Below are 12857 nucleotides of genomic sequence, written 5' to 3' on the forward strand. Positions count from 1 at the left end.
TGTAGCCCCTTACAGTCTTTGTGGAACATTAGCAAGGTAGCAAGGTGTGTAAATCTGGAGTTAAGGTTGAAAAGTTAACAGAGGATCAGTGATTTAAGGAGGTGATTTCAAGTTAAGGGTGTTGTGTGGTTTACTATGTTTATTTTGGTCTTTGGGAAGGGCTTAGCAGTTCCGTGCTTCTGCATGGTTCAAGTGGCAGTGGGCTTAGTTTTTGGTTGTCTAGCTAGCTGGTGCTGACTTAAGTATCATTATGAATTTTGTATTGGTATGGTAGTTGGGTACATTGAGTATTGCACTCATACACAGTGGGTATGCCAGGTTATGAGGCTATGGTTGCTTACTTTAGCATTGGAGAGGGATCAGTGTTTTGCTTTCAGCTTCTTAGGCAATGGGCTAATTTTATTATGTATCTGATAGGGATTGCAGGTGATGGCATGGATACAGTTTGGTTATGCAGGATGGGGTACACCAAATGATGTTTGGCTTAATGCCTTTTAGTGGTGGTTAGGTTGTTGGAAGTTTGGTCAGAGAGAGGGGGAACAGCCTGGTCAGACTGGTGGTTGGAGAAGAGGGGCAGGTTTGCCCTCTTTTGTTCCCCTCTGGTGGTGGATGTTCAATTCAATAAATTGGGAAAGGCAATTGAGTGGTTGTGCTGCTTGATAAGGAAAGGCAAGTGAGTGGTTGCACTGCTTGATAAGTAAATAAGCAAGTGGAGGTAAGCTGGTTATTTGGTTGGAGGTGTTATTCAATAAATGGTAACTGAAGTGAGTGGTGGTACGCTGCTTCATAAGTAAGTGAGTGGAGGTATCGACGCCGCTTACTGATCAGGATGAGCAGGGTGACGCTGTCCTATGTTAATGTTATATGGATGTTATTTTCACCTATATCATGTCTTGGTTGAAATTAATGAATATTGGTTAACAATCATTTTTATGAAAGTTTAATAAAGGTCGTCAAATGTCATTCGGTATGATATTTTTATTGAAGGGGACCGGGACAAATGAGATTTGGAACAGACTGATTTGTCCAGGGACATCTTCAAGTGGGGCTAGATAAATAGAGTAGTAGGAATTAGGAGGATAAAGGGAGGATAGGGATAATAGGAATGAGGGATGATTGGGAGGAAATGAGGTAAGGGTAGGGAGGGGCTTAAAGGGTTTTAGGCAAGTGTAACTGGAGTAAGAGTCACATTTTTTTATGTGAACTTGCTACCCGCCCTCCCTTCCTTTTAGTGGGGATTGCGGGTATTTTTCAGTTTGAGTAGAGTGGAGAAGAGGGGCAGGCTTGCCCTCTTTTGTTTCCCCTCTGGTGGTGGATGTTCAATTCAATAAGATGGGAAAGGCAAGTGAGCGGTTGCGCTGCTTGATAAGGAAAGGCAAGTGAGTGGTTGTGCTGCTTGATAAGGAAAGGCAAGTGAGTGGTTGCGCTGTTTGATAAGTAAATAAGTAAGCAGAGATAAGCTGCTTATTTGGTTGGAGATAATTCAATAAATGGTAACTGAAGTGAGTGGTGGTACGCTGCTTCATAAGTAAGTGAGTGGAGTTATGGATGCTGCTTACTGATCAGGATAAGCGGGCTCACGTTGTCCTATGTTAATGTTACATGGATGTTATCTTCACCTATATCATGTTTTGTTTGAAATTAATGAATATTGGTTAATAATCATGTTTATGGAAGCTTAATAAAGGTCATCTGTCATTCGGTGTGATGTTTTTATTGAAGGGGACCGGGACAATTAAATTTACACATGTATAAATCAAAAACCTAAAAAACAAAATCACTTTAGTTGTAAACAGTTTACATCACAGACATCAATGAAACAACTGTGGTTGTAAACATTGTACATATCTTGATCTGGAACTGTGACTAAAAACTACCACCACCTGAAACTTGCCTTTATCATTTCATTGTAAGAGGTAGCTGTATTTAATACTTCACAGATTGTGCAGCTGGTGTCCATGCAATTCCACACACTTACTACAAATAATGTTTTGAGCTACCCGATTCTGCAAATTAGCAAGAGGTTTTAGTAATGCAAAATGTGTCATATTTTGTCAAAGTGAGAACCACCTTTAAACTTAAGGAACAACAAATGATTTCTGAAGAAATTTTCTCCCTTTTCTGTCTGAGTATTCCACCTAGGATCTCTCAGATTTTTTCTTAGTGAAATGATATACCACACATTTCTTATTTTGTTATATTTACTTCATGGCCATGTATGAGTTGATAGGTCCATATATTCAGTTCTATACACAGTAATACTTCAGAGTAACAGAGAGCAGGATTTATAGACTGCTAATGGTACACCACGCAGGCTTTGGGAAAACTCTTGAATTACAGAATGCCAAAGTCCAAAAAAAAATAATATATTTCCTGTCTGAGGAGTAATGCAGGATGCAAAGCATGTTTATATAAGATTTCGGTTAAGGACTCCTTGGTTAATAAAGGAATTGCTTTATGTGTGTGTGTGTGTGTGTGTGTGTGTGTGTGTGTGTGTGTGTGTGTGTGTGTGTGTGTGTGTGTGTGTGTGTGTGTGCACAAGAGCACACTCTAGTTTTGCATAATCTGATTCTTTTGGCTTTTCCTGGATAGGGGTCGACACAGCAGAACTCCAGTCCACTAATGATTGGCAGTGAATTTTTACAGTGTCAAGTTGCCAGCCCGGCACCCAACCTTCAAAGAAGGCACATGCACTCACACTCGCACCTACCTGAATGTCTTTAAATTCACTCAACTGCAGGGAGGACATGCAGACTCCACACAGAAGGCACTCCAGCTAAGAAACGAACCAGAGAACCTCTTGATGTTAGGCGACAATGCTAACAGCTGCACCACCGTGGTCTAGTTTTGCGTAATCTACTGACCCAAAACATTTTTGTGATTCAGGGCAAGACTACCTATTAAGTGTCCCTATGGAGTTGGTGAAGTGTTACTGTGACTGCAGTAAATAAGACCTTAACTACAGAGCAGCGCCAGAATGAATGAGTAAACCAGCTTAGCTCATTTCCCTGTAGAGCTTACCTTTATAAACCATAAATGGCATCATCTGTTCCTTGAAGACTTTTTTAGTATTTCAACACAAAATGAAGGCTGTTATGCTTGATAAATTAAAAATACAACAAAATACTTATAAAGGCTAGGGACTTTAGCTTATCCTTTCATTTTTTTAATTTCATTTTAATTTTATTTATATTTTTTACTTTTCCAAGTATGTTCATTAATGGACTCTGATGTTTGAAACTTCAGTGCTATCTGTTATAGATGTTCAATAAATAGGACTGAAAATTATGTATTAAGTTTTAGTATGCATAATTTCCTTTTGTGTTGCCTTGTAAAAACATGGTCCGTGACTTAAAAATGGACTCAGTCATGACTTCATAGTGACATGGAACATAGCATGGGCCAATTCCATGAAGGCATGGCCCTGCAAGTCCAGGGATCCATTGCTCACATTTGATAGCTACTTATCTCCATAATAAAAGGATTAATTAATTACACTTGTATATTTCAGAAGACGTCCCTTTAAGGGAAGATAAGAACATAACCCATTTGTCAATCACAGCATTGATGCGCATGGACCCTATTCAGATTCAGCTAAGGAGTACTCTCTTAATAAAGGATTTTCATAGAAAAACACAGTAGTCTTAAAGAGGCAGCAGGAATCAATCCTTGGATTACAGGAAGCTGTTCAATACCCTAAACCCTCTGCACTAGTTGTCAGACATCTATATCTGTAAATCTCAAACCTTTCTTATACAAGTCAGGCTTACTAGGATAGGCTAGATGAAACGGCTTGAAGAATTCATAATTATTTTTGTATTCCTGTTTCAGCACATCAGTATATCTAATTAGTAGAACTGCAGCTCTGTATTCATTTTCCTTTGGTTGAGGTTTTGAGATGCAGCCAAAAGAAAGAAGGAACTCCTGTGCAAGGTCTGTCATAGTAAGATATGGTAGTGATATTCATCCTAATATTCAGTCTAGCGAGACACTAACATTTTTCACATAAATATTTTCATGAGTGTTTTCCACATTCTAAATCGTGTATTTTGTCACAAATAAGAAACAATATACAATTATAATTACTCAAGTAAGTGAAGAGAAAAACTGGTTACTTCATTTATTATTCCTAATAAATCATCTTATTCAAATACGTTTTTCAAAAGTAGATTTTCTTAACAAAAAATCATGTGGGGTAGTCGCTCCTGCCTAATTTAGATAAACAAATTCCAGATCACACAACCTAGAGGAAAGGGGCCAGTGCTGTTTCATAAATAGATATAGCCCAGACTATGGCACAATTGTCCTGCATTCGATTAGCAACTTAAGCATTTGTGGCACTGTCAGGGAAGGATGGGTGTGCCCATACTTAGGGAAAGATATGCACAGTAATCTAGGGACACATGGGGAGGTGTGGCCCTTAAGGGAAATAGGTGGAGGACATTGGCTGAGTCGCCACCAGTGCAGGAAGATATGCCTACATGACCTCATTGCAAGCCTCTCCCCTAGACACTTAATAAGTGTATCTGCAGGACAGGGAAGGTTAGAGCATTGCAAAAATGCTACCTGCCTCCAACATGAGGCTGCACCAATCTAAGACAGACCATGTGGACAAGGAGAGGAGGGGAGTTGGAGGCAGCTGATGGTTAGCTGACCAGAGCCAAAAAGAACAAAAAAATCATGACAGAGACAGAGAGAAACATCGTTTAAAATTAATTATTTTTTCCATGAATTGCATCCTCAATAACTTCAGATTAGATAAGTTATTACTTTTCCATATATAACATAATTTATTATGCAGCACTGCAGAAAAGTGACAAGATTTATTGTAATGACCTATGTTAGAAGAGCAGTTTGTAAGCTTCAGAGACTGAAGGTGGTGGGATGAAGCATCCAGCCATGATTAATAAAAAAAAAAAAAAAGAAATCTTCGTGCCAACAGCTGAGTGATTATCTTCAGGAGATGTAGCTCCAATCTGTACTATCATTGACCAACCTTTTTTTTTTAATTTCTCTCACCCACATATATACTGTTCTCAGTTACATCAAGGCTGAAAATCTGAGACATTTACAGTCAATCAAACCCTAAAAATATACAATTATTTGGATGATTGGGCACAAGCAAACAAGGGCAATAGGAGCATCCAACAACATAATAATTCTGCAGGGCATAGATTCAAGATGGTGAGGTGAGGTCACCCTCCTACACTGTTGTATGCTGCTCAGACCACCTCTAGATAACAGCTCACAGTTCTGAAGATCTGACAGTGCAAAGGGTGTGAATCATTTAGAAATTACGCAGAAGAAGATCACATGGGTCATTAAGGTGATGGAAAGAAAGGAACATAAGCAAAACTTGGGAAACAGGTACATAGGATGCTACATGGAAATGTGAAGGGATGGAACAGTAGTTCACAAAGGGTAGTAGCTAACACCTGCTTCACTTGGAAGGTACTTTCTTTAGTCTGGATATGAGAAAGCATTTATTTTTTTAGGAGAGAGAACTGTGGAAAGTTGGGATTGGATAACTTGAGTGGGAGTTCACTTGTAAATCCATGAGTTCTTCAAGAGGAAATGAGACAGCTGGAAGTGGTTGTTCAATTCCAGGTAACAGGACACAGCAGCTACAGATTAGATATACTCAGATGGAATGAACTAATAAATAAATTATCTCCTACTAGCTAACGACATGATGTTGTGGAAACATTTAAGTGCTTTCTTTCATTCTTTGACCTCTCTGTTTTTTTTTTTTTTTTTATTTTTCAGGTCATAAATGCAACTGTTGAAAATGCCAGCATTGTGCTGGGTATTGACAATGCTAAAATGGCTGCCGATGACTTCAAACAAAAGTTAAGTATGTTTACAGTGAGTTCCAGCTCAGACTCACTGGTGATGTTTAAAATGTTCAGTTCTATCATTCTCAACAGGCTGCATGTTCTCTGGGATAGATTTACCATGACAACAGTTATGTCATAACTTATTTTTTGAGTAAAAACATCTCCTTCTGTTGTTTATGTGGCTTTGTATTAGTGTAGTACTGCTCAGGCCGTTCTCCACAGATGTAGGTGTGTTCTTAGTGATTGAAGGGGGCATGTCTTTGTATAGGAAACATGCATGACTGACAGCTATGGTGATGCAGCATGAATATTCATTTTCTATTCATACTTTACCCTTTTCCTCACTGTAGTACGATCTCAGAATTAGAATATTTAGTTTGTGGGGGTGTGGGGAGTGCAGGGGGACTTGCCCCCCTGCACAAATGAAGGGAAAAATAATATTTGCAGTTATAGTGCTATTATTTTTCCCTTTGTTTTTGCAGGGGGCAAGCCACCTTGCATCCCATGACACCCCCACAAATTAAATATACCAACTCTGAGACCGCATTACATTGAGGAAAAGGGTAAACTATGAATAGATAATAAATATTTATGCTACCAACGGTATGAATATTACCTAAGTTTACTAAAGCGTCACAGATTGTTGGATGGTGGGCAGGGTTTAGGTGGGACTTGCTACTACGCACTATTACAAAGCCGTTTTATGTATGGTAATATATATCTGTATGCCATTTTCTTATGGAGAAGGTGGACATTTAAATAAAAAATGTACTTTACTTAGTAAAAATGCTAGTAAAACAAAAGGAAGTTAATAGCAAGAATGTGAACATGAGTCTGGCTCGGAAAGTAAAGCTAGAAATACCTAAAATGAAAAATAGTAAAATGAACAGAATACATGCAATAACAGTTTAGTAAACGGCTGTGGTATGCAGTACTTTCTTTTGTATTTGCATGTTTTATAACTGTACATTAAATAAAAGTGTTATATATCATTGAAAAACTTACTGAAAGTGCAGCAAAGCTCTCATGCAAAATAAATTCAAAAAGAAAAAAACAATACAGAAAAATTAATTGCATTGTACATTCATTGTTTATAATATGTAATATAACAGAATCCCTCTTCTGGGAAGCAGTTTGCAGCAGATGGTCTAAGAAGTAGTAAATTAAGGATCATAGTACACTAAGCTTTCATTATAGCTGTGCTAAGCAGGGATCCTAAGAACTATGTTTTCAGACTGAATTAAAATGATGTGCTAATTTATACTATAACTAAACACTTCTTATAACTACTATAAACTAAATAATGTGGACTGAGTGGTATTTGAATCAAGGAACCTTTTCATTTGACAGGTATGAGAATGAGCTTAAGCGTTGAAACTGATATAAATGGTAAGCGTAAAATCCTGGATTACCTGACTTTGGCCAGGGCTAAGCTGGAATTAAATGCTAAAGGAGTCAGAGAAGAACTTGCTTACCTGAAAAAGTACCATGCGGAGGTAAGCATCAAAAGATAATGTAAATGTATCTGAAAAATAGAAATCCAAACATTTTGACTTGACATAAACTAATAAAATGAGTTTAACTTTGAATAAGACCACATACGTCTGAACTAGTATCTCTTTACTTAGTGCCAGCTGTTATAAATCCTTTTTTTCTGTAAACTGGATGCTCTGTGCTGAGGATTGCTGTACAGGGCCACAAAAAGCTTAAAACTTAGACAGATGAGCATGTTATACAGTGAGTGGAATCCTGGGGGTAGCCTGACCTATAGATTCTAATAGTAAATGAGGTTATTTCAGTAGAAATATATTTTTTTTAATGAGGCACCTCCTTGGAATGTGTTTTGGTTGAGGAATTAGACTGATATTACATGAAATACAAAATGAACTGGCACCTCACCTAAGTGTCATATTTAATCATAGCCTCACCTATGTGTCATGTTTAATCATAGCCTCACCTCAGGCTTCTTGCCCACTGAGTGGCGCACAGCTACAGTTATCCAACTCCACAAGGGGGGATCCACCTTGGATCCCGGGAACTACTGCCCCATAAGTCTGATGAGTCTGATCTGCAAGTCCATGGAACATATTATCATGGAACTTATAAACAAAGACATTGGCAACCTTCAAACACTGGACCCCACCCAGTTTGAGTTCGTGAAGGGACAATTTTGTCTCCTGAGCCTGAGTGACTTCTTCGAATCAGTCTCCAGAGCCGTGGATGAGGGTAAGGTGGTCCACACAGCCTATCTGGACCTCGCCAAGGTCTTTGATACCATCCCCCACTCTGGAATCATAGATAGACTTACTAAGCTGGGCAATAATCCCTACGTCACTCAAGATGGGTTGCCAACTTGATTACTGACAGAACTCACATTATAAAAGTAGCCAACTCCAAATCCAGCTCCAGACAAGTGACAAGTGGAGTACCTCAGGGTTCAGTCCTGGGAACGCTCTTGTTTGGCATCTTCTTCTATGAAATACAGGCCAACACTAAGGGACTCGGGCTAACAAAGTTCGCAGATGACTGCAAACTGGGAGCCATTATTGAATCCCCAAATTATGTGAATACTCTACAAAAAGGCCTTACAGAAACAGATGCTTGATGCCAGAGCCATGGGCTAAAGCTCAATGCCAAGAAATGTATAGTTATCCCCTTTGGGAAAAAAACATGTACCCATGAATTACCAGATAGGTGGCAGTACAATAAACACCAAAAGTGTGATAAGAGACTTAGGGACACAGGTAGACAGGAGTCTCACCTTCGACAACCACATCACCACAACAGTCAGGAAATCCTTCTATGTGGCACACCTCATCACTAAGGGCTTTTCATCCAGAAAAAAGGAGGTCATTGCCCCACTGTACTCATCCCTCATTAGACCCATTATAGAATACAACGCCCTGTTTGGTATGTACCTCTGAAGACATCTGCAACAACTGGAAAGGCCGCAGAAATACCTCACTAAAAAAAATCACAGGCCTAAAGCAGATGCCTTACACTGACCGCCTTAAAAAACTCCAGCTATACTCTGTCACATATCTTCTACTCAGAGGTGATCTCTGCTTAACATACAAGGCCATGTCAAACCCAGAGCTATTGGACATGCTACAGTTAAAGAAATCCCATTCCCTCAGAGCCACATGCTCCAGGGATCTAAACCTTGTCACCACAATAAACAAAACATGATGGAGGGATAGGTTCCTGACCCAGAGACTCCCCAGACTCTGGAATAGACTGCCCATACATGTCAAGCAGAGCACCTCTTTGGCCATCTACAAAAGGAACCTTGACAATTGGATGGGAGAAAAGAAATTCACCCCAGGGATCACGTCAGTCACCCTGCTAGACAGGGGTCCAGGGAAGTAAATAGTGTGGGAAGAAATAGCCAGGGAATTTTTATGGCTAGGCATATATAGGCCCAGGGCCGATAGCCTAGTACCAATCTATGAACCTATGAACCTATATATGGTAGTGAGAGAAAAAATATCATAAGATACTTGGTAGATTGAAGGGATAAAAGATAGAAACATGACAACCTATAAATGCAAGTGAATCTAAATGAAAAATAAATACTCATACTATGAGTATAGCTGGGGTGGAGGAATGAGATCATAAGAAATATACAAATAGAAATGATATCACAGTAGCTGTGACAAATGGCAGTAAATTTAAAAATGACAACAATGTGAATAAGTGATGTGGCGATGCATAAGATGAGGTATCACAAGTAGAAAGCAGTAAGTGACCACCACCATAGACAGACAGTTCATTATACCCCATCTGGAGAAGTGTATGCAGGTATAGAGGCACACTTCGGTAAAGACACAAGATAATTAACCCACCAGATGGGATAAAATAGCTCAGGTGCTGCAGCATAAATCATGCGAAGAGACACAAAAATGTCTACACTTTAAAAAGAGAGAAAAAAGATGGGAATTCTCAAAAACATCAATTCAGGTTAATTTCAATCATGATCAAGATGATGATGATGATGATGATGATGATAAATTATATGAGAGCCAGAGTGGAGCATCAAAACAAAGAAATATCTGCAGTTGATTTTCATAGGGAGGGTAGTGGAGGCTATGATTTCAAAAAACACAGAAAGAATGGAAAACTCCATGGGAAGTTAACAATTTATATCCTCTCCATCTGGAAGTGTGTGTGTTTCTGTCTCTGAAATGATCTGTGTATCATTTGTGTGTGTGTGTGTGTGTGTGTGTGTGTGTGTGTGTGTGTGTGTGTGTGTGTGTGTGTGTGTGTGTGTGTGTGTGTGTGTGCATGGTTGGTTCCAATTTCATTATTTAATTAGCCAGCTTAGAAAATAAAATAATATTTTAACAATGAAAGTGTCCTTTTTTTCCGTAAACCTAATCCAGACTAATCAAGGACCACACACCTACTGTAACCTTGTCAGAGAATTTAGCCACCCACTTCAAACTATCAAACCCATCTCCACTCCCCTCTCCAATCTCCCAGATACCCCTCCCATCATTCCCCTATTCCACTTCAAAAAACATCACATAAAATATTAGTAACCTATTTAAAAACAGGCCCAAAGACCCCCTCACCACCACCACCATCCAGGGTCAGACGACATTTTTCCCTGTTTTATCTATGGCTGCAAGGCATTTCAAATATCTCTTTAATCTTTATCTATAATCTTTAATTTTTGGCTGACATAAAATATAATGCCAAACATTGGGTAAAATGGTCACGGTGTGCCATCTTTTGAAAGAGGAATGACAATATAGTGGAAAAAATCTTCTGTGGAAGAAAGGGTTGCCTTTTGTCTGCCTTCAGCTGTTAAAGCAGAAGTGTCATACTACCAGGTTTTTCTAAGGTAAGGTGTATGTTTAGGGGGAGGTTTAGTGGTACTATTAGGTTTAACAGGTATTAGTAAGATATTATGGGGGACTGCGAAAACTTGTAGTTTTACTTTTCTCACTGATGTTTTGGGAATTTGTTCATTTTACTTGTAGAAATAAAGTATTTGGTTTAGTTTTAGACTAAATATTTGTCAACCAAATGATTTTTCTACCAAATTTGTTTTCTACAAATGTTCAAATATTTTCTTCCATCATTTGTTTCTGTAAGTTACTATCATCATTAGTCATAGATTAATAGATGGATAAATAAGTTTGTGTGTGTGTGTGTGTGTGTGTGTGTGTGTGTGTGTGTGTGTGTGTGTGTGTGTGTGTGTGTGTGTGTGTGTGTCTGACAAGAACATTATATATAAATAAACAAAAACTGTATACTGAATAATCAAAAAAGAAAGAGAAAAAAAACACACTGGAATCGACACTCTTTAAAGTTAGCGCTTTCGTTTACTTGAATGTTGTAAACTTCTTCAGACCAAGAAAAAGTTTACAACATTCAAGTAAACGAAAGCGCTAACTTTAAAGAGTGTCAATTCCAGTGTGTTTTTTTCTCTTACTTTTTTGAAGTACATTATATATGCATATCATACCACCTATGTTTTTGATGAAAAATATAACCTTACTGTGTAAACAAAAAAAAGAATTTTAGAAGGAACAATAATTTTAACAGTAAGATATCTGTTTTGTTGTTCACGGAAATGGACTCAATGCGTACGCAGATCGGTGGTCAAGTTAATGTAGACGTTGATGTCGCACCAAGTGCTGACCTGACAAAAGTAATGGAAGACATGAGAGCTGAGTATGCTGCTATGGTAGAGAAGAATAGAGCAGACGCTGAAGCATGATTCAAAGACAAGGTACAGCAAAGCTAAAACTGTGAAATGACACCATACCGAGGCAGCAGCACATCTGTTGTCAGGACATATTGTTGTCAGGACTGTTTTTTAACTTGGATCTAATGCTCTCTTTATGATTTGCCTTTTTCCTACTTCTCAGGCTGCAGATCTGAATAAGGAAGTATCTACTGGCACAGAATTATTGCAGACACACAAAAGAGAGATAACAGACCTGAGACACACTTTACAGGGACTAGAAATTGAACTGCAGTCTGCTTTAGCTTCGGTGAGATTATACTTATGACCAATATAATTTCAGTCTGCTGGTCATGGGATGACAGATGAAGTAGGCATTTGTGAGAAGGTCATTTTTTTTTTGTTACTGTCTTATTCTTATTCTTTCTGAGATAAAAAAAGCTTAAATCCCCCAACATTCCTTTGCCATGTTATTTTAAGTGGAGAACAAAGCCCATCTGCGTAGTGTTAAAACTACTGGAAAGAACACGTATTGTGCTGAGGGAATCCTGGTTGAAGCAACACATACTTATTCAGCACCATTCATATAGAACATGCACACAACACATTCCAGATATTTATATTCAGCTTTAAACATAAATGTACACTTTGCACAGGTTGGGGGCAAAACATATTTTGTTCTGAGTAAAAATGGGTCTAAAAAGACTTGTCTACAAATGCTTAATCAGTCTTTTGAATGATGACAGTGTTCACCATGGTAAAAATGCAGTACGATATCTGCAAGTTAGAAACATATACTACTTATCCCAAAGCATTTCAAAGCTTTCTCCTACAAACTATAATGATTTAGAGATATCTAGCATCTAGCATTCCTTTCATTTTTTTCACATATCACTTATTATTATTTCAGTGCAAGTAAGTTAAATATACCGTAGTGCATCATCAAAACATGTTTATTCAAAATGTTGAGTCTTGATCATTTGTACTGAGCATATCAAATGAATTTATTTGAATAACTAGCAAATATTTTGGAAAAATAAGCTGTTTAAATTGGTTGGCTACTTTAAATTATCCTTTGATCGTCATAATCGAGCATTTATCAGCCTCCCCAAACATGAAGCTTTTGGTGCAGTGCGATTTACTAGTAGCAAAAAAACCCAAAACAACAAACTCTCCTCTAGGCTGTATCACCAATTGCAATGTAAAAAGGAAATAGAGAAGGAATGTCAACAACCAAATGCCTGGGTGTCCAGATAATAAAATGGACCTATGATATGTTGGAGTTCACCTCAGAGCATCTAATATGCTAATAAAGTTGCCCTTAT

General features: G+C 38.2%; 1 pseudogene; it reads left to right on the forward strand.

Moving 5' to 3' along the window:
* LOC122788008 overlaps window positions 1-12857 on the forward strand; it is a 51847-nt pseudogene that overhangs the window by 21146 nt on the left and 17844 nt on the right.

Source organism: Protopterus annectens, chromosome 13.part0 (genome assembly GCF_019279795.1).
Source record: "Protopterus annectens isolate FY-2018-M chromosome 13.part0, PAN1.0, whole genome shotgun sequence".
Lineage (NCBI taxonomy): Eukaryota > Metazoa > Chordata > Ceratodontiformes > Protopteridae > Protopterus > Protopterus annectens.